The 24,568-nt window shown below is 41.2% G+C and overlaps 4 long non-coding RNA genes across 5 annotated transcripts; 1 reads left to right on the forward strand and 3 right to left on the reverse strand.

Moving 5' to 3' along the window:
* The first annotated feature begins 9,002 nt into the window (after nucleotides 1-9,002).
* On the forward strand, nucleotides 9,003-10,213 carry LOC120440992. The gene is made up of 5 exons (XR_005613697.1): nucleotides 9,003-9,063; nucleotides 9,181-9,391; nucleotides 9,514-9,640; nucleotides 9,747-9,912; nucleotides 10,098-10,213. It is a non-coding gene; the product is annotated as an uncharacterized LOC120440992 (long non-coding RNA).
* A 7,679-nt stretch (nucleotides 10,214-17,892) lies between these two features.
* LOC120440825 lies at nucleotides 17,893-24,163 on the reverse strand. The gene is made up of 3 exons (XR_005613551.1): nucleotides 24,154-24,163; nucleotides 19,295-19,296; nucleotides 17,893-18,650 (listed from the first exon to the last, which is right to left on the reverse strand). It is a non-coding gene; the product is annotated as an uncharacterized LOC120440825 (long non-coding RNA).
* LOC120440823 lies at nucleotides 19,319-20,282 on the reverse strand. The gene is made up of 3 exons (XR_005613548.1): nucleotides 20,195-20,282; nucleotides 19,715-20,008; nucleotides 19,319-19,407 (listed from the first exon to the last, which is right to left on the reverse strand). It is a non-coding gene; the product is annotated as an uncharacterized LOC120440823 (long non-coding RNA).
* Nucleotides 20,571-23,708, reverse strand: LOC120440824. 2 transcript variants are annotated; one of them, XR_005613550.1, is made up of 4 exons: nucleotides 23,624-23,708; nucleotides 21,039-21,181; nucleotides 20,711-20,921; nucleotides 20,571-20,590 (listed from the first exon to the last, which is right to left on the reverse strand). It is a non-coding gene; the product is annotated as an uncharacterized LOC120440824 (long non-coding RNA). The 2 variants fall into 2 exon arrangements; XR_005613549.1 differs by lacking the exon at nucleotides 20,571-20,590 and having other exon boundaries at nucleotides 20,677-20,921.
* Nucleotides 24,164-24,568: the final 405 nt, after the last annotated feature.

Genomic DNA, 24,568 nt, shown 5'->3' on the forward strand with positions numbered 1-24,568 from the left:
GTGAAAACCAGATCTCGCAAAATTCCTCTCTGCATTTTTTCCTACTTAAATCTTTAATATTATGAATGTATATCGATGTATGAATAAATGCAACAAATATCTTTGTTGCATTTATTTACATCCAAAGTCAGCAGTGACTTTGTAAATCAAAACTTTATTTGTATTTGTGATCTAAATGATAAAATGGTGGAATGATACAGCAATGAAAACGAGCTCCACCTCTAACAGTTACAGCAGTACTAATAATATTTGCAGTAAGTAAATTTGCTGTTGTGTATTTTTAAGCATATGAAATTTGAATTTTATCCCTTTTCAGTGTTTTTCCTGATGGTTTGAGTAAAGGACCAAAATATTGAGCTCTGCACACCAACGTAAAAGTGCGTGTATGTGTGCGCGCGCGTGTGTGTGTGAGCTCATGAGGCTCCTCCGTGACTTCCTTTGTCTTGTAAATGAGAGCACCTTGATGTCAGAGGTAATCAGGATTAGTTTCGTCACAGATCATCCACTCTTCAGCCGCTCTCTCTTTTCCTTTGACCCTTCTTTTGTCACCTAGTCTCTCAGACTAAATCAGATATGACACTTTCAAGACAAATTAGGGGGGAGGGGGTGTCCCAGTTAAACACAGTTGTGTATTCGTGTACTCTCTCCGTACCTCGTCTTTTCCTAAACCAGCCGCCTCGCCGGGTCTAATCCAGCTGTTCAATTAGAATTGAGGACAGTGTTGAACTGCTGTATTCCAGCCAAGGCCCGGGCTCTGTGTCATCAGCCTGTTTTCTCAGCTTATCTCATGCTGAGCTGATAATGAGATCTACCTGTTGCCTCCTGCTTCATCAGCACCATAAATGGTGTTCGCTCTCAAATGCAGCACGAGGTTTTTTTTTAAATGTACATTTATCTGAACAGGTGAGTGTTTGTCCACCTGCCGGTGACTTTCTCACTTCCTTTCAGTCTGTGTTTACCTGGATGATCAGACCAATTATCTGCTCTTTGAACCAAATTAATCTGATAGCCATAAAATTGCCTCTTACTGCAGTTGTTCTCTTTCAGCTCCACCTTAGAGTTCGCACGCTATCAGCCGGGACGATCAACACACCACGTCTTGTTTACCAGTTTGCCAATTAACAGCGGCTGTCCTGAATCCTCGTTAATCACCCTCTGGCATCGGGCCATGCTTTCTTCCTCCTCATACCCATTTCCCAATCCTCTCATTAGCTTTGTCCACCTTCCTTTCTTTCTGCTTTCATTCTTAAATTCCTCTGTTATAGATGCAACCACTCTTCCTCAGGTTGGCGAGTAAAAATGACATCATAATGCAAAGAAAGGTTGAAATATCCCCATTTCAAGTGTCAGTGCACCAACGTAATGACCAGAAGCATCTGAACTGTTTTTGGAAGCCTTACCTTTGTGTCAGTGTCTTGGATCAGACCGATGATGCCTCACTGGAGGGCGTCGTTTTCGTAGATGTGACTGCTTAGATTGGGTTGTGAGTCCTGTATGCAGTGGACAGTGTACAGTTTGGGTTACAGCTGATAAATCTGAGAAGATATAAAATAGTGAAATAGGAAAAAAAATGATTCATACTTTTTCCTCATCTTTGCCTTATTCTAAGATAAAGAGTGATTTTTATTTCAGAGTTTTCACTGCTAATTCAAATACACCTTCTAGCATCAGGTCGGACTCAGAACGTTCTTAATTATTCAACAAGGTGTTAGACTCATTTTCAGACATGTTTGGTTCATATTGTACTGACAGCATCACACAAGTTATCCACTCTTCATTGGATTGACATCCAGAGGCCGTGCAGGCCATTACAGCGAATTCACTGTTACATTCACTGATGGACTACTTGAATGACTCTAAATTGTCAGAAATCTTTCAGTCCGGCTTTAAACCATTCCACAGTACGGAGACAGCCCTCGTAAAAGTTATGAATGACATCATGATAGCCACAGACCATGGTAAATATGCAGTGCTGGTCTTGTTGGACATGACCGCTGCATTTGACACAGTGGATCACGATTTGTTGATCTCCCGCTTACAGCACTGTGTGGGAATTTCTGGTTTGGCACTTTTGTGGTTAAAGTCCCATCTCTTAAATAGGACCTTTTGTGTTAAGTTGGGGTCGGCTTCATCCTCTGTGGCCCCTCTGCTTTGGGGTGTGCCACAGGGATCTATTCTTGGGCCGTTATTGTTTTCACTGTACCTTTTGCCTCTTGGCGCGATTTTCCGGAAACATAAAGTGCCATTCCATCTATACGCAGATGTCTGCCAGCTCTACTTACCCTTTAGTCTTTCTGATAGTCTCCCAACTCGACCTCTGCTTGACTGCCTTACTGATGTCAAAGCATGGATGGCAAAAAACTTTTTCAATTTTAATGATCGGAAGACAGAAGCAATTTTATTTGGCCCAAATCGTTCTTCTCATACTCCGGATGTTGATCTTGCAGCTTTAACTTCCCAACTAAAGAGTTCAATCACAAATCTTGGAGTTAAAATTGATTCTGCACTTACCTTTGATGACCATGTAAACGGGGTGGTAAAATCAGCATTCTATCACCTCAGACGTTTATCAAAGGTTAAGCCCTTTCTTTCCAAGCGTGACTTGGAAAGTGTTATTCATGCCTTTATTACCTCACGTTTAGATTATTGTAATTCTCTTTTAATAGGGGTTGGGCAGGGCACTTTGTCACGCTTGCAATTAGTGCAAAATGCTGCGGCACGATTTTTAACTGGCAGAAGAAAATTTGATCACATCACTCCGATATTGGCCTCTCTACACTGGCTTCCAATTGAATTTAGGATCCGTTTTAAAGTCCTTTTATTGGTTTTTAAATCTCTAAATGGTCTGGCACCTGTTTATTTGTCTGACTTGTTGAAGCCCCACGTCCCCACTCGTTCTCTTCGGTCAGCTGAGCAGTTGCTGCTTTCTGTCCCAAAGTCACGGCTGAAACTTAGAGGAGACCGAGCGTTCTCTGTTGCAGCGCCGAAGCTTTGGAATAACCTTCCTCTCCATATTAGACAGGCTACATCAGTGCCAGTTTTTAAGTCTTTACTAAAAACCTATTTTTATTCCTTGGCTTTTAACTCTGTGGGTAACTGATTTTTTTATTTTTATTTTTATTTTTTTTTATTTTTTTTTTTTATTACTATGTGCATATTAGTATACTCTCAGAAATAGAGGTACGAGAGAAGAACATTTTTGTACCTATAGGTACATTTTTTTAAAATGTTCCCTTAAAAGTACAATACTGGTCTTTAAAAGTCCAGAAATGCCCCTTTAAAGGTTCAATTTGAAATAAAGTACAAATCTGTACCATTTTGACCTGTACTGCAGTGACAGTAGCAGAATGTGGTAATGGGTCAGCATGGGAAAATCTGGATGGGCCTGGTTAATTGTAAAATTCATATGAGATGTGAGTGTGCTCATAAAAGCTGCATGTTATAATCAAATCTGTTGGTCCTCTCCTCTGTACGTAAATTATCCTATGATGCAAAGAATATCTGTAACCTCCCTTTGTGTAAGTTATGTTAAATTATATTTAAAAAACACACACACAATGACATGCAGGCACAACCAAATGATGTTAAAAAAAACTGGTTCATTTCCAATTTATTAAGTTCCAGTTATAATTTTTAATGTTTTACATCTTGGTTGTTGCCTTCAAAAACGTGAAATCATTTTACTGTTATGTTTGGCCATTTACTTTTTCGCTTTTACTACATCCTAGAATTGTTCATTAATTGTGAGGTTTTTATGGAATTTGCAACATCAAGTTAAACCGAGGTTCTTTGGAAGTTAAAATGTCAAGCAGATTTTTATGTTACGGTGACTACATTTTGTAAGTTACAAATATAGTTCGCCAAGACAGCATAACGGTTTCTGAACAACTGCGCATTAATACCACAAAGTTGTATCTTCATGTGTCAAGTTCGCAACGCGCATTAATCCCAAAGGCTGAAAAGCCAGCAGCGATGAGTGCTCCGCCTCCGCACTGACTAGCGTTGACGCAGAAAATGACTCTCGGGGGGTTATCGACGGAGGAGCTCCTTAAAAAGTTGATGGAAGAAGGCATTGATGTGTCAGACGACGAGGTGCAAAGATTTAGAGGTAAGTCGGGTGTGATTTTGTTTTTATAAAAATTACAACGTGTAATTTTACAGTAGAGTTAGCAAAAGTCCGAAGAGCTAGATTTAACATGGGTGAAAACTAACAGTTAGCTAAGTTTTAAACAAAGAAAGGTACAAATGTGGACTATTTAGACTGTTGGTGGAATGTTCAACGTCTGTCTGCCCGCCGTATTCGACTGTTTTATCAATAAATAGTGACTAACCCTGTACAACAATGTAAAAAAAATCAATAATTTCTCAAAACATGCTAGTATGTAAATATAGCTATTAACAAAATCGTTTTCTAAGCAAAATTTATCGCATCTAACTTGTTTCCCGCTCAAAGGGATTTTAAACAATGGAAGGTACACATTTGTACCATTCCACCTACTTACGGTGTGTTCACACCGAACGCGATAGGCGCGAGCAGTGTTGCCAACTCCTCAGTAAGGAAAATCGCTATTGGTTGTCCTAAAAGTCGCTAGAAGTCGCTAAATGACGTCATCACCTAATTTGCATAATTGGTCATGCTAATATAATTGTAACCTATGTTGTTGGAGAGAGAAATAACATTGTGGAAGAGACAAAGTGAGTAAAAAACGTCCTAAATGCATTTAGAGTTTATTTAGAACTACAAAATAAATTTCTTTTAGCAATTATTGTTTTTTTTAATGTCACAATTCCAACCCTGCTCCTTTACCCGGGATTGGACCGGCAAAAGTGATCCGAAATAGGCACTCTGGTGGAGTTACTTTGTGTGTGTGTGTTTATAAGTAGTTTTAAACCTTGTGATCCACAAAACAGCATAAGAGTAAAAGAAGAACTGACTGTGTTACAGCACCTGCTGCTTGTTGAGAATAAAAGCGATACGCACTTATCGTCTTTTTAGCGACTTTTTAAGAAAAAAAGTCGCTAGGGGGTCTGAAAACTTCGCTAAATATAGCGACAAAGTCGCTAAGTTGGCAACACTGGTATTTGCTTAAAACGCGCCCCAAATGTATGGCAAGCCATCAGTGCCATAAATCGCCACTTTTCTAACCCGTTTGATTAAAAGCGGCGTAAACGCGCCGTTTAATTATTCAAAACACCGAAAAAAAGCAGCGTTCTGTTTCGACAGGCGCCGTTTTTCCGACTCTCACATGGCGCCCTGAGCGCACCATCCGGTGACGTAAAAGCGGCGTTCAAAGACAGATGGAACGCCGTTTTTCCGCCTTTCGGCAGGAAACGCCGTTCATAGATGCATAAAAGCGGCGTTTTTACGGCATTCTGTGCCAGCTGTAACGGCGTTTAAAAGCGGCGTTTTATTGAAATTATGCAGGGCCCTCCCCATGGTTCCCTCATCCAATTACTTTCAACTCATTTCACCCAATAAAAGAAGAGGAAGTGCAGACCACATTAATGCATCACCGATTCACCTTGCTGCTAAGTGATTGCTTATTCGGTACCAGTGCTTGTTACCCACTATGCATTTTGATGTGTTTAAAGCATGATCAAACAAGCAAACGATGGAATGCTTTTTCTGTAACAAGACCTTAACTTTGTGGCGCATGGGTCGCTTGTTTACTTGAGGGATCAGCTATTAGCGCTGCGCTACCACAGTGTAGCATTATGATGCTAACGGAGTCCTGGCTAACACCGCAAACTCCGGACATGAGTGTGGAGCTGCCGGTTTCCAGATGCTGCGGGCGGACAGGACGAGAGACAGCGGTGAGAGGAAAGGAGGGGGACTGGCAGTGTTTGTTAAAGACAGTTGTGGGACCCCTGGGCACATTGCTGTAAAAGAACAACTCTGCAACAGAGACATTGAGCTATTAGCCGTTAGCATCCGTGGAGGCAGCCTGTGACTCTCTGTGGTCCGCAGACTGCAAACGCAATCTCCGAGAGCTCTTCTTCTAATATCAGGGGACTTTAATCATGTCTCGCTGGACTCCATACTGCCCACCTTCACCCAGTATGTGACCTGCCCTACCGTAGGCAATAAAACATTGTACGTAATGTATGCCAATGAAAAAGTGGCATACAGTTCGTCACCTCCCCCTGCCCAGGGAAGATCTGATCGTAACCTAGTGCGCCTTGTCCCTGTGTGCAGCACTTAGTGTGCAGTTCAGAGATGCTTTGCGGAGGGCATAATCAAGTAAATAAATGACAGAATGCTTTTTATTTCATGTCGACGTGCAATTTATGTATAGTTGACCGGGAAATTAAAGCAGCGATCACTTGGACTATTCCGTAGCACCCCTTTCACAGTGGTACATCCCTCCAGGTAACCATTCACAAGTCTTGTACAGTAGAGCGGGACATTACGTTTACTCTCAGCGGAATTCACCCGAGAAGGCATATAAGTTCCTGCACTGGCCTTCACCACGATTAGTATAAGGTAAGAATGAATAAATTTTCTTCTATTCTTATTTCCAGTACAGTAAAAAACTCATTAATTTACAGTTTCTGACAAAATGTAGGAGCCCGAAATTGTGTCTACTTTCATCTTACAGTCCAGCAACAAAGAACACATTTTCGTTTCATACTTTTGTTATATTCCGTTACAAAAGCTAGCCTTAGCCTTGCCGTCGCCTCGGCCACCATTGATTACGTGGCTCTAATATTAGAGCCACGTAATTGCGCTGATGATTTTTCGGTGAGGTTGTGCGTAAGTGCTGCATATAATACAATATGTTCAATGGGAGAAACTTAGTCATTTATCTCTACAGCCGAGTAATTATCCCAAGAGCCTTTTTCCAGTAAGCAGGATTAACAGACTGTCAAACCATGAAGTCATAGTGCAACACCAAGTTGCAATTTCAGTAAACTCATCTGAATTAGATCGTGACAGATGTTCCGAATTTTCAGCTTTTGATGTTCATCCTTATAAGCACGCATGTGCCTTTTAAACGCATGTATAGTTGTATCTACAATACCAGGATTTAGTAATACAGTGGGGTATACAAAGAGCCACATGAGACTGTTAAGCTATCAGTAAACCCGACACTGCAGACTGAAAGACAAACCCCATGAACTGAAAACTGACCTTAAATATGAGTGCGGCAAATCCGCAGTGAGAGAGATAATAATATTGATTAGGGAGAGAGGGGCGCAGCTGGGAGAAACAAGACACAGGTGAATTGAATCAAACAAGTATGACCAGCGGAAGCAAAAGCAAGTGCACAAAAGACTAGAGGTCAACAATATAAAGCAGTAACCAACTAAAGATAGGACACAGAAATGCAGACTTTGCACTAGGAACACAGAATGGCAGGAGAACAGCCTCAAAGAGTAAAGAACAGTATATGCAGAAAATAAAGAATAAACTTAAAAGACAGCGTGGTCTTCAAGAACCCAGAGTACGATACAAAAATGTTGTTTTATTCAAGTGAACAAAACAATGTAGACCATGTTCATTTTGTTAATAAGTTGGAAAAAAAATAAAAACTAATGACAGCATTTAAAATAAACAAAGATGAATAACATAGATGGGAACATTTGACAATGGAATTGTAACATTATCAAAACTGATTTTTCAGATATGCAGAGTAGAAGATGTGGAGATTCAAATTTTTAACTTGGGTGTGTGTTTGAAATATGAAAATATTGGTTGACATCGTTGACATACTGTTATTAAAGATAGGATAATATGTATGAAGCATAGATTCAAAAGCTCTATTAACAGAACTATAACCTGTTAGAATCTGCCATTTATTTCAGATGTATTCTGTAACTGTTCACAGTCTCAATACTTAAAGTGATGACAGATTGTTTCCAAAAGTGCTCAGTCACATTTTTCATAAGACTAACATGGAATTTTTGATTTATTTAAATATATAAACCTGTTGAAAGTAATAATTGAAATTCTTGTATTTGTAGGATCACAGTAATATAGATTATAGATTATAATATAGATTTCTAATATAGTCCAAGTTTGTCTATGAAAAACACCAGCAAGCAGGTTATGTCCTACAACTATCGTCTCACTGTGAATGACTAAGACTATAATTGAACTCTCTTCCTTAAACAACGAGAAACATGAAGTGCACTCAGGAGCAGATTCGAGCACAGGCTCAGAGTGAAGTTAACAGAAAACGTTCTTTATATCATCATCATTTATTTATGTAGCACTTTAAAAACACACCTGGTAGACCAAAGTACTGTACAATAGAAATAGAAATATAGTAATAAAATAGAAAAAACCAGACAAGTATGTGTATGTGATGCAAAAGGTAAAATTAAAAACAAGGCTAGAATGCATGAATGTTAACTTTGAGTTCTACAACTAGGAGCAAAATGCTGTGAACATGGACTACGGTAGTTCATACTCGAGGGAACAGTAACATGACCTGTGGCTGCTGGAGCTCGGCAAGTGAAACAGTGGTGTGAGAGTTGATGGTGGAGCGGCACTGTGGGACCCATTTTTGTGTTGTTACCTTATGTGTGCTGGTACGGGTCACCTTTTGTGTTTTTACATATGGTGTGTTTATGGAAATGTATTTAAGATAAACGTAACTCAAGCCAGGTGTTTTTGGTCAGAACAAGCAGTTTGTAAACTCTGTGCTGTTATGATCAATGACATTGGACAAAGACAAGCAAATAAAACTGATGAATACAAAAACAATCTTAACCGTACAAGACAAGTATAGCTTGAGTTGTCACAAGTTTAATTCATAACAGTTACATTGCCTCACCCCTGCCACCAAACACTTCAGTGGCTTCAAGTGTAGGCATAGCCTCTACAGGTACTGCAACAGAGGGAGAGCAGAGTCGGGAGGGTCTTGGAAGAAGTTCAGAAAAAGATCCAAATAGGCAGTCTGAACAGTCTTGTTTGCAGGTGGAGTAATGCGAATGGATAAAAAGGAGTGAGAGGTTATCAGCTGTTGAGGAGCAAATGGAGATCCGTGTCCAGGGAGTGAGGCTATTGCGAGTGTGAAATTTTGTCCAGGAAGTAACTAAGAAGACATGAACAGAGAGGTAAGTACTAGAGCTTTGAGCAACGTGAGGCCAATAACTAACATAGGTTAACAGATAATATGGCACAGACTGGTTGTGAACGGTGGTCTTAAATACAGCTGGCTTGATTTGTCTCAGGTGGTGATCCTCGGTGGAGTGATGAAGTAGAGCAGCCAGCACCCCAAGTAGAGCAGGCACTGTGGAAAAATAGTTGTGACTCAACCAGACCATTACAAAGTATGGCCTGGAGGATTTTCATCTCAAGGTGCAAGAACATTCTTAATGACTGTACACGGCGGCTGCTGATGGACAATGTTGGGCCAGATGTGCTACAGTTAGCGTTAAGGAGGTATGATCAAAGCAAGATCGAAAACATTTAACATTTAAAATGTTTAAGGGGAATATGGCCTGAGAATATAACATGAATTAAGAAGTAATTTTTGGATATTACTTTTTATTTTGGATTTGGAGACAATGCAGAGAAGCCTTCGGTGGGCAAGAGGAAGACTGATCAATGTAACTGCGGCAGATCAACTTCTGCGTGACTTGGCTGAATTGATTCAGGAGGTCGAACTGCCTACTCAGCATGGCCAACAAGGTAAGCACATATTGTGTCGATTCCTTGACTCATCAAAAGTGTGAAATAAATTATGACTCTGTCTTAACCTATTTTCCAAATACACCAAACGCTTATATATTTTCAGGCTCTTTTGGATACCAGGCACCAGTGGTTTTCAACAGAGGTAGAGGTAGATCCCTTTTCCTTATCACTCGGGAGCAGCTTTCATTCCTGAAGTCATGTGGATTCACTGCACCTCAGATGGCTGATATTTTGAGTGTTTCACTTTGTACAATTTGAAGACGTCTGCGGTCAGTGACTTTTCAAACCAGTGTGACTTTCAGTTCTTTGTGACACACACTCACTGTTTATTCAAATTAAATGGTATTGTGAAATTGTAAAAATTAGTATATTTGAATGTGCAACACTAGTCAAGTAATGAAGTGTGCTGTTATGGTAGTGATAAATCACTCGTGTTTTTTTGGTCTGATTTCAGACAGTATCATTTCACCCGTGCATCAATGTATGCGGAACTGACTGACAGTGCCTTGGATGAACATGTGCAGGACATTGTCGCTGGCAATGTACAAACTGGTCCTGATGCTGTCAGAGCCTCCCTCTTGATACGTGGACTACGTGTGTACAGCGAAGGAGGGTTCGAGCAAGCATGTTACGGATGAATCCTGGAGCAGCTGCCCTTAGAGCAGTTTTGCGGAGACCAGAACGAAGAACATATCAGGTTGCAGGTCCAAACTCATTGTGGCACATTGCTGGAAATCACAAGCTGATAAGGTAACCAAGCACACTGATTTGTTGAACACCTATTTTGACCAAAGTGAAATTCAGCATTACATCAAATATAATTGTTAAACAGTAAGACACGTCCACTAGAGCCAGGCCCTGGGATGGGCAGTCCTCTAACACAACTGGTTATGTTTAAAGGGAAGAGGAGAAAACACAGACAGCGCAAGCAACATACAGAGAAAAAATTCAAACTTGACATGCAATAGTCACATGTAAATCAATTAAGAGTGTGTTTTCTATTGTTTCAATAACAAAGCAGAAATAATATTTTTCTTCTTATGGACCACGGTTTTAGGTGGAGGATAGTCATTGATGGGGCTATTGATGGATACAGTCGTCTTGTGGTCTTCCTTCATGCCTCAAACAACAACCGTAGCAGTACCGTTTTATCAAGTTTCATCAGAGCCGTGGTATCCTATGGTGTACCCTCGAGGGTCCGGACAGACAGAGGAGGGGAAAACAACGCTGTCTGCCTGATGATGAACATTTTCAGAGGCTTTGATCGTGGAAGTGCCCTAAGAGGAAGGAGTACCCATAATCAGAGAACTGAGAGGCTCTGAGGGTGATCTGTGGCGAGGAATGACCAATGTCTACTGTGACTTATTTCACCACCTGGAGGAGGAAGGCATCATTGACATTGACAATGAAATGCACCTTTGGGCTCTCCATTACATCTATCTCCCAAGGATCAACAGAGATTTGAAAGACTTCACTCAACAGTGGAACAATCATGGCTTGCGGACAGAGAGACACTTGAGCCCATTACAGATTTTGTCCGAGCCAGCCTCCAGCAACAGGGCGAGTCTCAACTGCCATGCAGGACATCTTTCAGACCAGAGAAGCTGCTGCTGCTGGGACTATTGGTGGGACAGCTGATGGTAGTGTGACAGCCACTGAGAGTGAGGCGACTGCTGCTCAGGGCTCAGGAACTGACTCTGGTGGTGGTGGTGCTCATGGTACAGATGAGCTGGGACTGCTGGTCGACTGGCCGAGAGGATTACTGTGCCAGACATTGAATTTACTCTGGGACGGACCGATGATGGAGCAAGTGGTAGAACTATGTAATCCACTAAGTGGCACCAGAGGGAGTCATGGTATTGAACTCATCACTGGCTTAATATACTTTCTGGACTCCACATATCACTGAGACAGTTCAATTATTGACTGAAACATAATAGCAGCAAGTGGAAAGACTTCAAAATATCTAGGTGACTGGATACATATAATGTGAAAAGTTATAATACGTGTTTACTATGTACCATTGAGTAGTGGAGATACAAGAACGAGCTGTGTGACACTGACAATAAAAAATGTTGAGTGATTTTTAAAGTGTGTAAGATGGAAGTTGTGAAATGGAAAGTATACAACTGAAGCTGAATCTCGATAAAGTCAACTTGATTAATCTAAAAGTTACAGCTGTTGATATTGATAAATACAACTATAAAGCAGTGACAGTAAATAATTAAAAAATAAAAAGTGGCTCAGTATAGTGTGGTAGATATAAAGTGGTTTTAGCGTGTGTTTAATGTTGTGACAGTTCACAGCAGAGAAAAAGTGTTAACATTATTGAGCACATTATGTTTTGCTTTGTACAAACATAGTTCTGAAAATACTGGACTCGAGTGTAAAATGTGAATAAAAAAAGAGCAAGCAGTGATTTGCAAATGTCAAAGGCAAAGTTTGTTCACAGTAGAACATAGAAAAACATGTCAAATGTTTACACCAAGACTACGTCGTTAAAAATAAGTCCATTTTAATTTGATGGCAGCAATATGTTTCAAAACAGTTGGGATGGGGCAAGAGAAGGCTGGAAAAAGTACTAAAAGAAACAGCTGCAGGGATATTTTAAAAGTAACAGGTCAGTTACATGATTAGATATTAAAGAGCATCTTAGAGAAGCAGAGTTGCTCTGGAGGAAATGTGGGCAGAGGTCGATCAATCTGCAAAAAAACTCCATTAACAAATTGTGCAACAATTTCAGAATAATGTTCCCAAGTGTAAAGTTGTAAAGACTTAAAATATTCCATCCTCTAGAGGCATAAAAATATATTTTATCAAAGATTCAGTGACTGGAGAAATCTCTTTGCAGAAACAATGAGGCTAAAAGCCATGATGTCAGTGATCTTCAAACGCTCACAGGAAAGTTATCATCATGGAGCATTAAACAGACACGATTCTGTCATGGAAATCAGTGCATTTCCTGTATCCTTTGGGGCAACAGACCTGAGTCACACTTTTAGAAGTACCTGGTGAGGTGGATTGAGAGGAATATCCATGATGCATGGCAGTTTGTTCACTCACTTCCTCTCCACCACAGCTTCTGAAGCGCGGCCAATCACAGAGCTTGCTCTCCTGATCCAAGAAGAACACAAAGTGCACTGGACTCACCTGACCTGACAGAACACCTGTCATTAACATTTTGGTGCACACATAAGCTTGTTCTCAAAAAACAGCCTGCCCATCCACTTCTTGTGTACAGCCTCTGTTTTGATCTTCCAGTCCAGCAAATGTATATATGTGGGTGTCCAGGTAGTTGTATTCCTCCACCACATCATATCAGCGGGTTCAGTATCTTATACTTATGTCAAGATAATGCACACTGCAGCCGATTTGTATCTACAGTTATCAGAAAGAAGCCATAACCAAGTTACATGGATTCTTTTTTTTTTTAAAATTACTTCATGTCATACAGGTAAACTAGTTATGTTATGTGCAACGCTGTCATGTGCCACTCTCTGTTTCAAATTCATGTAAGACATCCAGAGTACTCTGATGACATTGACAAGGACAACTCCAGTTTACATGGAAACAATTATTTCATGTTCTTGAGATTATTTATTTACATCACTTTTCAGGAAACGAACATGCAGGTCTGATTCAAAACTGCATATCTATTTTTAATGCATGTTGAAGGGGCAAAAATATTCCTGAGATACTGTTAACATTATTAAATTTGAAGGCTATTATACAGTGGTATTACTTTAAATTGGAGGTGAGCTTCCCTCCCTCCAAGACATCTACAGGAAGCAGTGCCTGAGGAAAGCGGGGAGGATCATCAAGGACGCCAGTCACCCCAGCCACAAACTGTTCAGACTACTTCCATCAGGAAGGAGGTTCTGCAACATCGGTCCCGTACCAGCAGACTGAGAGACAGCTTTTTCCACCAGGCCATCAGACTGCTGAACACGTCATAGACACCTCACCCTCACTACTGGAACTTCAACATTATGCACTCCATACTGTACATTAATGCCACTGTTTTGCACATACCAACCTCTGTATATTTTATATATCTTATTTATTGTTTACTTTATTTCATTTGTAAAACATGTATATACACACACACACACGTAGAAAAACATATTTAGTACACACGTTCAGTAATGTATATACCTTTATATATTCTACATATATTTATTACTTTTAGATTAGCCATTTTTATATTTTGCTTGTTTTACGTTATTGTATTTTTGCACAACTCTGTTGCTTGTGAAGCTCGCACACAAGAATTTCACTCACATGTACTGTACCAGTGTACCTGCACATGTGACGTGACAATAAAAGTGATTTGATTTGATTTGAAACTGAGTAAAACGGTATTTTGATAAAAGTTAAGGTCTCCGTTTGTTTCAGAAAAAGCATTCTGTCATTTATTTGCTTTTATTATTTATTCATATGCCCTCCGCGGACCATCTCGGCACTGCGTGGGTGATTGGTGGCTCCGTGCACAAGTGCTGCACACAGGGACAAGGCGCACTAGGTTACGATCAGATCTTCCCTGGGCAGGGGGAGATGATGAACTGTATGCCACTTTTTCATTGGCATACATTAAGTACAATGTTTTATTGCCTACGGTGGGGCAGGTCACATACTGGTTGAAGGTGGGCAGTGTGGAGTCCAGCGAGACATGATTAAAGTCCCCTGATATTAGAAGAAGAGCTCTCGGAGATTGCGTCTGCAGTCTGCGGACAACAGAGAGTCACAGGCTGCCTCCATGGATGCTAACGGCTAATAGCTCAATGTCTCTGTTGCAGAGTTGTTCTTTCACAGCAATGTGCCCAGGGATCCCACAACTGTCTTTAACAAACACTGCCCAGTCCCCCTCCTTTCCTCTCACCGCTGTCTCTCGTCTTGTCCGGCCGCAGCAGCTGGAAGCCGGGCAGCCTACTCACAGAGGGAGTACCGGGCAGTGTCGGGTACTGCCACTGTGACCGGGTTAGCGTCATTAGCTCCTCGATCATATCAGGGGGCGATCTCACGTTTACAGTGATTACAGGAAGGAGAGATGGTGTGTAAGGTGTCCTTCTCGGGAGACATCACCCCCGTCTCTTCCCTCACTGGGGACGTAGGGTCTGTCTGCTGGTAGCGCAGCTGCAGGGCGCAGCGCTAACAGCTGATCCCTAACATAAACAAAGGAGCCATGCGCCGAGTGTCTAAATACGGGTGAAAAAAAGAAGACAAAAGAAGAGAAAAGTCAACATAACTAGCACGGACAGTAATGCATGACGGCAGAATCTGATTGCTAAGACATAAGTTAAAGGTTAAGAGAAGTAAAGAGGAAAATAAGAAAGAAGCTCAGAAATTAGCAGAGCTAGCTCTGCTCATTACCTGTTAGCTGCCATAACAGGTACCACAGTTAAGGTTTCAGAAAAAGTATTCTGTCGTTTGTTTGCTTGATCATGCCTTAAACACATCAAAATGCATAGTGGGATTATAATACAAGTCAATACTGTGACAAGCACTGGTACTGAATAGGCAATCACTTAGCAGCAAGGTGAATCGGTGATGCATTAGTGTGGTCTGCACTTCCTCTTCTTTGATTGGGTGAAATGAGTTGAAAGTAATTGGATGAGGGAACCATGGGGAGTGCCCTGCATAATTTCAATAAAACGCCGTTTTAAACGCCGTTACAGCTGGCACAGAACGCCGTAAAAACGCCGTTTTATGCCTCTTTGAACGGCGTTTTCTGCCGAGTGGCGGAAAAACGGCGTTTCCGTCTGTCTTTGAACGCGCCGCTTTTACGTCACTCGGATGGTGCGTTCAGGCGCCATGTGAGAGTCGGAAAAAGCGGCGTCTGTCGAAACAGAACGCCGTTTTTTTCGGCGTTTGAAAGAATAGCGGCGTTTTTTCGCCGTTTCTTAATCAAGCGGGTTAGAAAAGTGGCGATTTATGGCACTGATGGCTTGCCATATTTTTCCATTGACTTTACATGTAAACCTGACGCTCTGGTATGGCAAGCCATCAGTGCCATAAATCGCCACTTTTCTAACCCGTTTGATTAAGAAGCGGTAAAAAAGCGCCGTTTAATTTTTCAAAACGCCGAAAACGCCGTTCAAAGAGGCATAAAAATGTGTTTAAAGCATGATCAAGCAAACAAACGACAGAATACTTTTTAATAAAACCTTAACTGTGTTACCTGTTATGGCAGCTAACAGGTAATGAGCAGAAACTAGCTCTCTATTTGGACACTCGGCACATGGCTCCTGTGTTTACGTTGGGGATCAGCTATTGGCGCTCGCCCTGCAGCTGCGCTACCGGCAGACAGACCCTCGTCCCCAGTGAGGGAAGAGGCGGGGTGATGTCTCCCGAGAAGGACACCTTACACACCATCTCTCCTTCCTGTAATCACTGTAAATGTGAGATCGCTCCTGATATGATCGAGGAGCTAATGGCGCTAACCCGGTCACAGTGGCAGTGCCCGACACTGCCCGGTACTCCCTCTGTGAGTAGGCTGCCCGGCTTCCAGCTGCTGCGGCCGGACAAGACGAGAGACAGCGGTGAGAGGAAAGGAGGGGACTGGGCAGTGTTTGTTAAAGACAGTTGTGGGACCCTGGGCACATCGCTGTGAAAGAACAACTCTGCAACACAGACATTGAGCTATTAGCCGTTAGCATCCGTGGAGGCAGCCTGTGACACTCTCTGGTCCGCAGACTGCAAAGCGCAATCTCCGAGAGCTCTTCTTCTAATATCAGGGGACTTTCATCATGTCTCGCTGGACTCCACACTGCCCACCTTCAACCAGTATGTGACCTGCCCCACCGTAGGCAATAAAACATTGTACTTAATGTATGCCAATGAAAAAGTGGCATACAGTTCATCACCTCTCCCTGCCCAGGGAAGATCTGATCGTAACCTAGTGCGCCTTCTCCTGTGTGCAGCCCTTAGTGTGCACAGAGCCACTAATCACCCACGCAGTGCAGAGATGGTCCCATGGAGGGCATATAAATAAATAATGAAAGCAAATAAATGACAGTATGTTTTTTCTGAAACAAACGGAGACCTTAACTTTTATCAAAATCCTTGTGTTCAGTTTAAAGTAATACCACTGTATAACAGCCCTCAAATTTAATAATGTTAACAGTATCTCAGGAATATTTTGCCCCTTCAACATGCATTAAAAATAGATATGCAGTTTTGAATCAGACCTGCATGTTCGTTTCCTGAAAAGTGATGTAAATAAATAATCTCAAGAACATGAAATAATTGTTTCCATGTAAACTGGAGTTGTCCTTGTCAATGTCATCAGAGTACTCTGGATGTCTTACATGAATTTGAAACAGAGAGTGGCACATGACAGCGTTGCACATAACATAACTAGTTTACCTGTATGACATGAAGTAATTTTAAAAAAAAAGAATCCATGTAACTTGGTTGTGGCTTCTTTCTGATAACTGTAGATACAAATCGGCTGCAGTGTGCATTATCTTGACATAAGTATAAGATACTGAACCCGCTGATATGATGTGGTGGAGGAATACAACTACCTGGACACCCACATATATACATTTGCTGGACTGGAAGATCAAAACAGAGGCTGTACACAAGAAGTGGATGGGCAGGCTGTTTTTGAGAACAAGCTTATGTGTGCACCAAAATGTTAATGACAGGTGTTCTGTCAGGTCAGGTGAGTCCAGTGCACTTTGTGTTCTTCTTGGATCAGGAGAGCAAGCTCTGTGATTGGCGGCGCTTCAGAAGCTGTGGTGGAGAGGAAGTGAGTGAACAAACTGCCATGCATCATGGATATTCCTCTCAATCCACCTCACCAGGTACTTCTCTAAAAGTGTGACTCAGGTCTGTTGCCCCAAAGGATACAGGAAATGCACTGATTTCCATGACAGAATCGTGTCTGTTTAATGCTCCATGATGATAACTTTCCTGTGAGCGTTTGAAGATCACTGACATCATGGCTTTTAGCCTCATTGTTTCTGCAAAGAGATTTCTCCAGTCACTGAATCTTTTGATAAAATATATTTTTATGCCTCTAGAGGATGGAATATTTTAAGTCTTTACAACTTTACACTTGGGAACATTATTCTGAAATTGTTGCACAATTTGTTAATGGAGTTTTTTTGCAGATTGATCGACCTCTGCCCACATTTCCTCCAGAGCAACTCTGCTTCTCTAAGATGCTCTTTTAATATCTAATCATGTAACTGACCTGTTACTTTTAAAATATCCCTGCAGCTGTTTCTTTTTAGTACTTTTTCCAGCCTTCTCTTGCCCCATCCCAACTGTTTTGAAACATATTGCTGCCATCAAATTAAAATGGACTTATTTTTAACGACGTAGTCTTGGTGTAAACATTTGACATGTTTTCTATGTTCTACTGTGAACAAACTTTGCCTTTGACATTTGCAAATCACTGCTTGCTCTTTTTTATTCACATTTTACACTCGAGTCCAGTATTTTCAGAACTATGTTTGTACAAAGCAAAACATAATGTGCTCAATAATGTTAACACTTTTTCTCTGCTGTGAACTGTCACAACATTAAACACACGCTAAACCACTTTATATCTACCACACTATACTGAGCCACTTTTTTATTTTTTAATTATTTACTGTCACTGCTTTATAGTTGTATTTATCAATATCAACAGCTGTAACTTTTAGATTAATCAAGTTGACTTTATCGAGATTCAGCTTCAGTTGTATACTTTCCATTTCACAACTTCCATCTTACACACTTTAAAAATCACTCAACATTTTTATTGTCAGTGTCACACAGCTCGTTCTTGTATCTCCACTACTCAATGGTACATAGTAAACACGTATTATAACTTTTCACATTATATGTATCCAGTCACCTAGATATTTTGAAGTCTTTCCACTTGCTGCTATTATGTTTCAGTCAATAATTGAACTGTCTCAGTGATATGTGGAGTCCAGAAAGTATATTAAGCCAGTGATGAGTTCAATACCATGACTCCCTCTGGTGCCACTTAGTGGATTACATAGTTCTACCACTTGCTCCATCATCGGTCCGTCCAGAGTAAATTCAATGTCTGGCACAGTAATCCTCTCGGGCCAGTCGACCAGCAGTCCCAGCTCATCTGTACCATGAGCACCACCACCACCAGAGTCAGTTCCTGAGCCCTGAGCAGCAGTCGTCTCACTCTCAGTGGCTGTCACACTACCATCAGCTGTCCCACCAATAGTCCCAGCAGCAGCAGCTTCTCTGGTCTGAAAGATGTCCTGCATGGCAGTTGAGACTCGGCCCTGTTGCTGGAGGCTGGCTCGGACAAAAATCTGTAATGGGCTCAAGTGTCTCTCTGTCCCATAAGCCATGATTGTTCCACTGTTGAGTGAAGTCTTTCAAATCTCTGTTGATCCTTGGGAGATAGATGTAATGGAGAGCCCAAAGGTGCATTTCATTGTCAATGTCAATGATGCCTTCCTCCTCCAGGTGGTGAAATAAGTCACAGTAGACATTGGTCATTCCTCGCCACAGATCACCTCAGAGCCTCTCAGTTCTCTGATTATGGGTACTCCTTCCTCTTAGGGCACTTCCACGATCAAAGCCTCTGAAAATGTTCATCATCAGGCAGACAGCGTTGTTTTCCCCTCCTCTGTCTGTCCGGACCCTCGAGGGTACACCATAGGATACCACGGCTCTGATGAAACTTGATAAAAGCGGTACTGCTACGGTTGTTGTTTGAGGCATGAAGGAAGACCACAAGACGACTGTATCCATCAATAGCCCCATCAATGACTATCCTCCACCTAAAACCGTGGTCCATAAGAAGAAAAATATTATTTCTGCTTTGTTATTGAAACAATAGAAAACACACTCTTAATTGATTTACATGTGACTATTGCATGTCAAGTTTGAATTTTTCTCTGTATGTTGCTTGCGCTGTCTGTGTTTTCTCCTCTTCCCCTTTAAACATAACCAGTTGTGTTAGAGGACTGCCCATCCCAGGGCCTGGCTCTAGTGGACGTGTCTTACTGTTTAACAATTATATTTGATGTAATGCTGAATTTCACTTTGGTCAAAATAGGTGTTCAACAAATCAGTGTGCTTGGTTACCTTATCAGCTTGTGATTTCCAGCAATGTGCCACAATGAGTTTGGACCTGCAACCTGATATGTTCTTCGTTCTGGTCTCCGCAAAACTGCTCTAAGGGCAGCTGCTCCAGGATTCATCCGTAACATGCTTGCTCGAACCCTCCTTCGCTGTACACGTAGTCCACGTACTCGCAGGGAGGCTCTGACAGCATCAGGACCAGTTTGTACATTGCCAGCGACAATGTCCTGCACATGTTCATCCAAGGCACTGTCAGTCAGTTCCGCATACATTGATGCACGGGTGAAATGATACTGTCTGAAATCAGACCAAAAAAAACACGAGTGATTTATCACTACCATAACAGCACACTTCATTACTTGACTAGTGTTGCACATTCAAATATACTAATTTTTACAATTTCACAATACCATTTAATTTGAATAAACAGTGAGTGTGTGTCACAAAGAACTGAAAGTCACACTGGTTTGAAAAGTCACTGACCGCAGACGTCTTCAAATTGTACAAAGTGAAACACTCAAAATATCAGCCATCTGAGGTGCAGTGAATCCACATGACTTCAGGAATGAAAGCTGCTCCCAGTGATAAGGAAAAGGGATCTACCTCTACCTCTGTTGAAAACCACTGGTGCCTGGTATCCAAAAGAGCCTGAAAATATATAAGCGTTTGGTGTATTTGGAAAATAGGTTAAGACAGAGTCATAATTTATTTCACACTTTTGATGAGTCAAGGAATCGACACAATATGTGCTTACCTTGTTGGCCATGCTGAGTAGGCAGTTCGACCTCCTGAATCAATTCAGCCAAGTCACATGAAGTTGATCTGCCGCAGTTACATTGATCAGTCTTCCTCTTGCCCACGAAGGCTTCTCTGCATTGTCTCCAAATCCAAAATAAAAAGTAATATCCAAAATTACTTCTTAATTCATGTTATATTCTCAGGCCATATTCCCTTAAACATTTTAAATGTTAAATGTTTTCGATCTTGCTTTGATCATACCTCCTTAACGCTAACTGTAGCACATCTGGCCCAACATTGTCCATCAGCAGCCGCCGTGTACAGTCATTAAGAATGTTCTTGCACCTTGAGATGAAAATCCTCCAGGCCATACTTTGTAATGGTCTGGTTGAGTCACAACTATTTTTCCACAGTGCCTGCTCTACTTGGGGTGCTGGCTGCTCTACTTCATCACTCCACCGAGGATCACCACCTGAGACAAATCAAGCCAGCTGTATTTAAGACCACCGTTCACAACCAGTCTGTGCCATATTATCTGTTAACCTATGTTAGTTATTGGCCTCACGTTGCTCAAAGCTCTAGTACTTACCTCTCTGTTCATGTCTTCTTAGTTACTTCCTGGACAAAATTTCACACTCGCAATAGCCTCACTCCCCTGGACACGGATCTCCATTTGCTCCTCAACAGCTGATAACCTCTCACTCCTTTTTATCCATTCGTGCATTACTCCACCTGCAAACAAGACTGTTCAGACTGCCTATTTGGATCTTTTCTGAACTTCTTCCAAGACCCTCCCGACTCTGCTCTCCCTCTGTTGCAGTACCTGTAGAGGCTATGCCTACACTTGAAGCCACTGAAGTGTTTGGTGGCAGGGGTGAGGCAATGTAACTGTTATGAATTAAACTTGTGACAACTCAAGCTATACTTGTCTTGTCTTATGCGGTTAAGATTGTTTTGTATTCATCAGTTTTATTTGCTTGTCTTTGTCCAATGTCATTGATCATAACAGCACAGAGTTTACAAACTGCTTGTTCTGACCAAAAACACCTGGCTTGAGTTACGTTTATCTTAAATACATTTCCATAAACACACCATATGTAAAAACACAAAAGGTGACCCGTAGCAGCACACATAAGGTAACAACACAAAAATGGGTCCCACAGTGCCGCTCCACCATCAACTCTCACACCACTGTTTCACTTGCCGAGCTCCAGCAGCCACAGGTCATGTTACTGTTCCTCGAGTATGAAACTACCGTAGTCCATGTTCACAGCATTTTGCTCCTAGTTGTAGAACTCAAAGTTAACATTCATGCATTCTAGCCTTGTTTTAATTTTACCTTTTGCATCACATACACATACTTGTCTGGTTTTTTCTATTTTATTACTATATTTCTATTTCTATTGTACAGCACTTTGGTCTAACAGGTGTGTTTTTAAAGTGCTATATAAATAAATGATGATGATGATGTAAAGAACGTTTTCTGTTAACTTCACTCTGAGCCTGTGCTCGAATCTGCTCCTGAGTGCACTTCATGTTTCTCGTTGTTTAAGGAAGAGAGTTCAATTATAGTCTTAGTCATTCACAGTGAGACGATAGTTGTAGGACATAACCTGCTTGCTGGTGTTTTTTCATAGACAAACTTGGACTATATTAGAAATCTATATTATAATCTATAATCTATATTACTGTGATCCTACAAATACAAGAATTTCAATTATTACTTTCAACAGGTTTATATATTTAAATAAATCAAAAATTCCATGTTAGTCTTATGAAAAATGTGACTGAGCACTTTTGGAAACAATCTGTCATCACTTTAAGTATTGAGACTGTGAACAGTTACAGAATACATCTGAAATAAATGGCAGATTCTAACAGGTTATAGTTCTGTTAATAGAGCTTTTGAATCTATGCTTCATACATATTCCTATCTTTAATAACAGTATGTCAACGATGTCAACCAATATTTTCATATTTCAAACACACACCCAAGTTAAAAATTTGAATCTCCACATCTTCTACTCTGCATATCTGAAAAATCAGTTTTGATAATGTTACAATTCCATTGTCAAATGTTCCCATCTATGTTATTCATCTTTGTTTATTTTAAATGCTGTCATTAGTTTTATTTTTTTCCAACTTATTAACAAAATGAACATGGTCTACATTGTTTTGTTCACTTGAATAAAACAACATTTTTTGTATCGTACTCTGGGTTCTTGAAGACCACGCTGTCTTTTAAGTTTATTCTTTATTTTCTGCATATACTGTTCTTTACTCTTTGAGGCTGTTCTCCTGCCATTCTGTGTTCCTAGTGCAAAGTCTGCATTTCTGTGTCCCTATCTTTAGTTGGTTACTGCTTTATATTGTTGACCTCTAGTCTTTTGTGCACTTGCTTTTGCTTCCGCTGGTCATACTTGTTTGATTCAATTCACCTGTGTCTTGTTTCTCCCAGCTGCGTCCTCTCTCCTAATCAATATTATTATCTCTCTCTTCACCGCGGATTTGCCGCACTCATATTTAAGGTCAGTTTTCAGTTCATGGGGTTTGTCTTTCAGTCTGCAGTGTCGGGTTTACTGATAGCTTAACAGTCTCATGTGGCTCTTTGTATACCCCACTGTATTACTAAATCCTGGTATTGTAGATACAACTATACATGCGTTTAAAAGGCACATGCGTGCTTATAAGGATGAACATCAAAAGCTGAAAATTCGGAACATCTGTCACGATCTAATTCAGATGAGTTTACTGAAATTGCAACTTGGTGTTGCACTATGACTTCATGGTTTGACAGTCTGTTAATCCTGCTTACTGGAAAAAGGCTCTTGGGATAATTACCGGCTGTAGAGATAAATGACTAAGTTTCTCCCATTGAACATATTGTATTATATGCAGCACTTACGCACAACCTCACCGAAAAAATCAATGCGCAATTACGTGGCTCTAATATTAGAGCCACGTAATCAATGGTGGCCGAGGCGGCGGCAAGGCTAAAGGCTAAGCTTTGTAACGGAATATAACAAAAGTATGAAACGAAAAATGTGTTCTTTGTTGCTGGACTGTAAGATGAAAGTAGACACAATTTCGGCCCTACATTTTGTCAGAAACTGTAAATTAATGAGTTTTTACTGTACTGGAAATAAGAATAGAAGAAAATTTATTCATTCTTACCTTATACTAATCGTGGTGAAGGCCAGTGCAGGAACTTATATGCCTTCTCGGGTGAATTCCGCTGAGAGTAAGCGTAATGTCCCGCTCTACTGTACAAGACTTGTGAATGGTTACCTGGAGGGATGTACCACTGTGAAGGGGTGCTACGGAATAGTCCAAGTGATCGCTGCTTTAATTTCCGGTCAACTATACATAAATTGCGTCGACATGAAATAAAAAGCATTCTGTCATTTATTTACTTGATTATGCCCTCCATAAAGCATCTCTGAACTGCACACTAAGTGCTGCACACAGGGACAAGGCGCACTAGGTTACGATCAGATCTTCCCTGGGCAGGGGAGGTGACGAACTGTATGCCACTTTTCATTGGCATACATTACGTACAATGTTTATTGCCTCACGGTAGGGCAGGTCACATACTGGGTGAAGGTGGGCAGTATGGAGTCCAGCGAGACATGATTAAAGTCCCTGATATTAGAAGAAGAGCTCTAGGAGATTGCGTTTGCAGTCTGCGGACCACAGAGAGTCACAGGCTGCCTCCACGGATGCTAACGGCTAATAGCTCAATGTCTCTGTTGCAGAGTTGTTCTTTTACAGCAATGTGCCCAGGGTCCCACAACTGTCTTTAACAAACACTGCCAGTCCCCTCCTTTCCTCTCACCGCTGTCTCTCGTCCTGTCCGCCGCAGCATCTGGAAACCGGCAGCTCCACACTCATGTCCGGAGTTTGCGGTGTTAGCCAGGACTCCGTTAGCATCATAATGCTACACTGTGGTAGCGCAGCGCTAATAGCTGATCCCTCAAGTAAACAAGCGACCCATGCGCCACAAAGTTAAGGTCTTGTTACAGAAAAAAGCATTCCGTCGTTTGCTTGTTTGATCATGCTTTAAACACATCAAAATGCATAGTGGGTAACAAGCACTGGTGCCGAATAAGCAATCACTTA

The sequence above is a fragment of the Oreochromis aureus genome, linkage group 7 (genome assembly GCF_013358895.1).
Source record: "Oreochromis aureus strain Israel breed Guangdong linkage group 7, ZZ_aureus, whole genome shotgun sequence".
Lineage (NCBI taxonomy): Eukaryota > Metazoa > Chordata > Actinopteri > Cichliformes > Cichlidae > Oreochromis > Oreochromis aureus.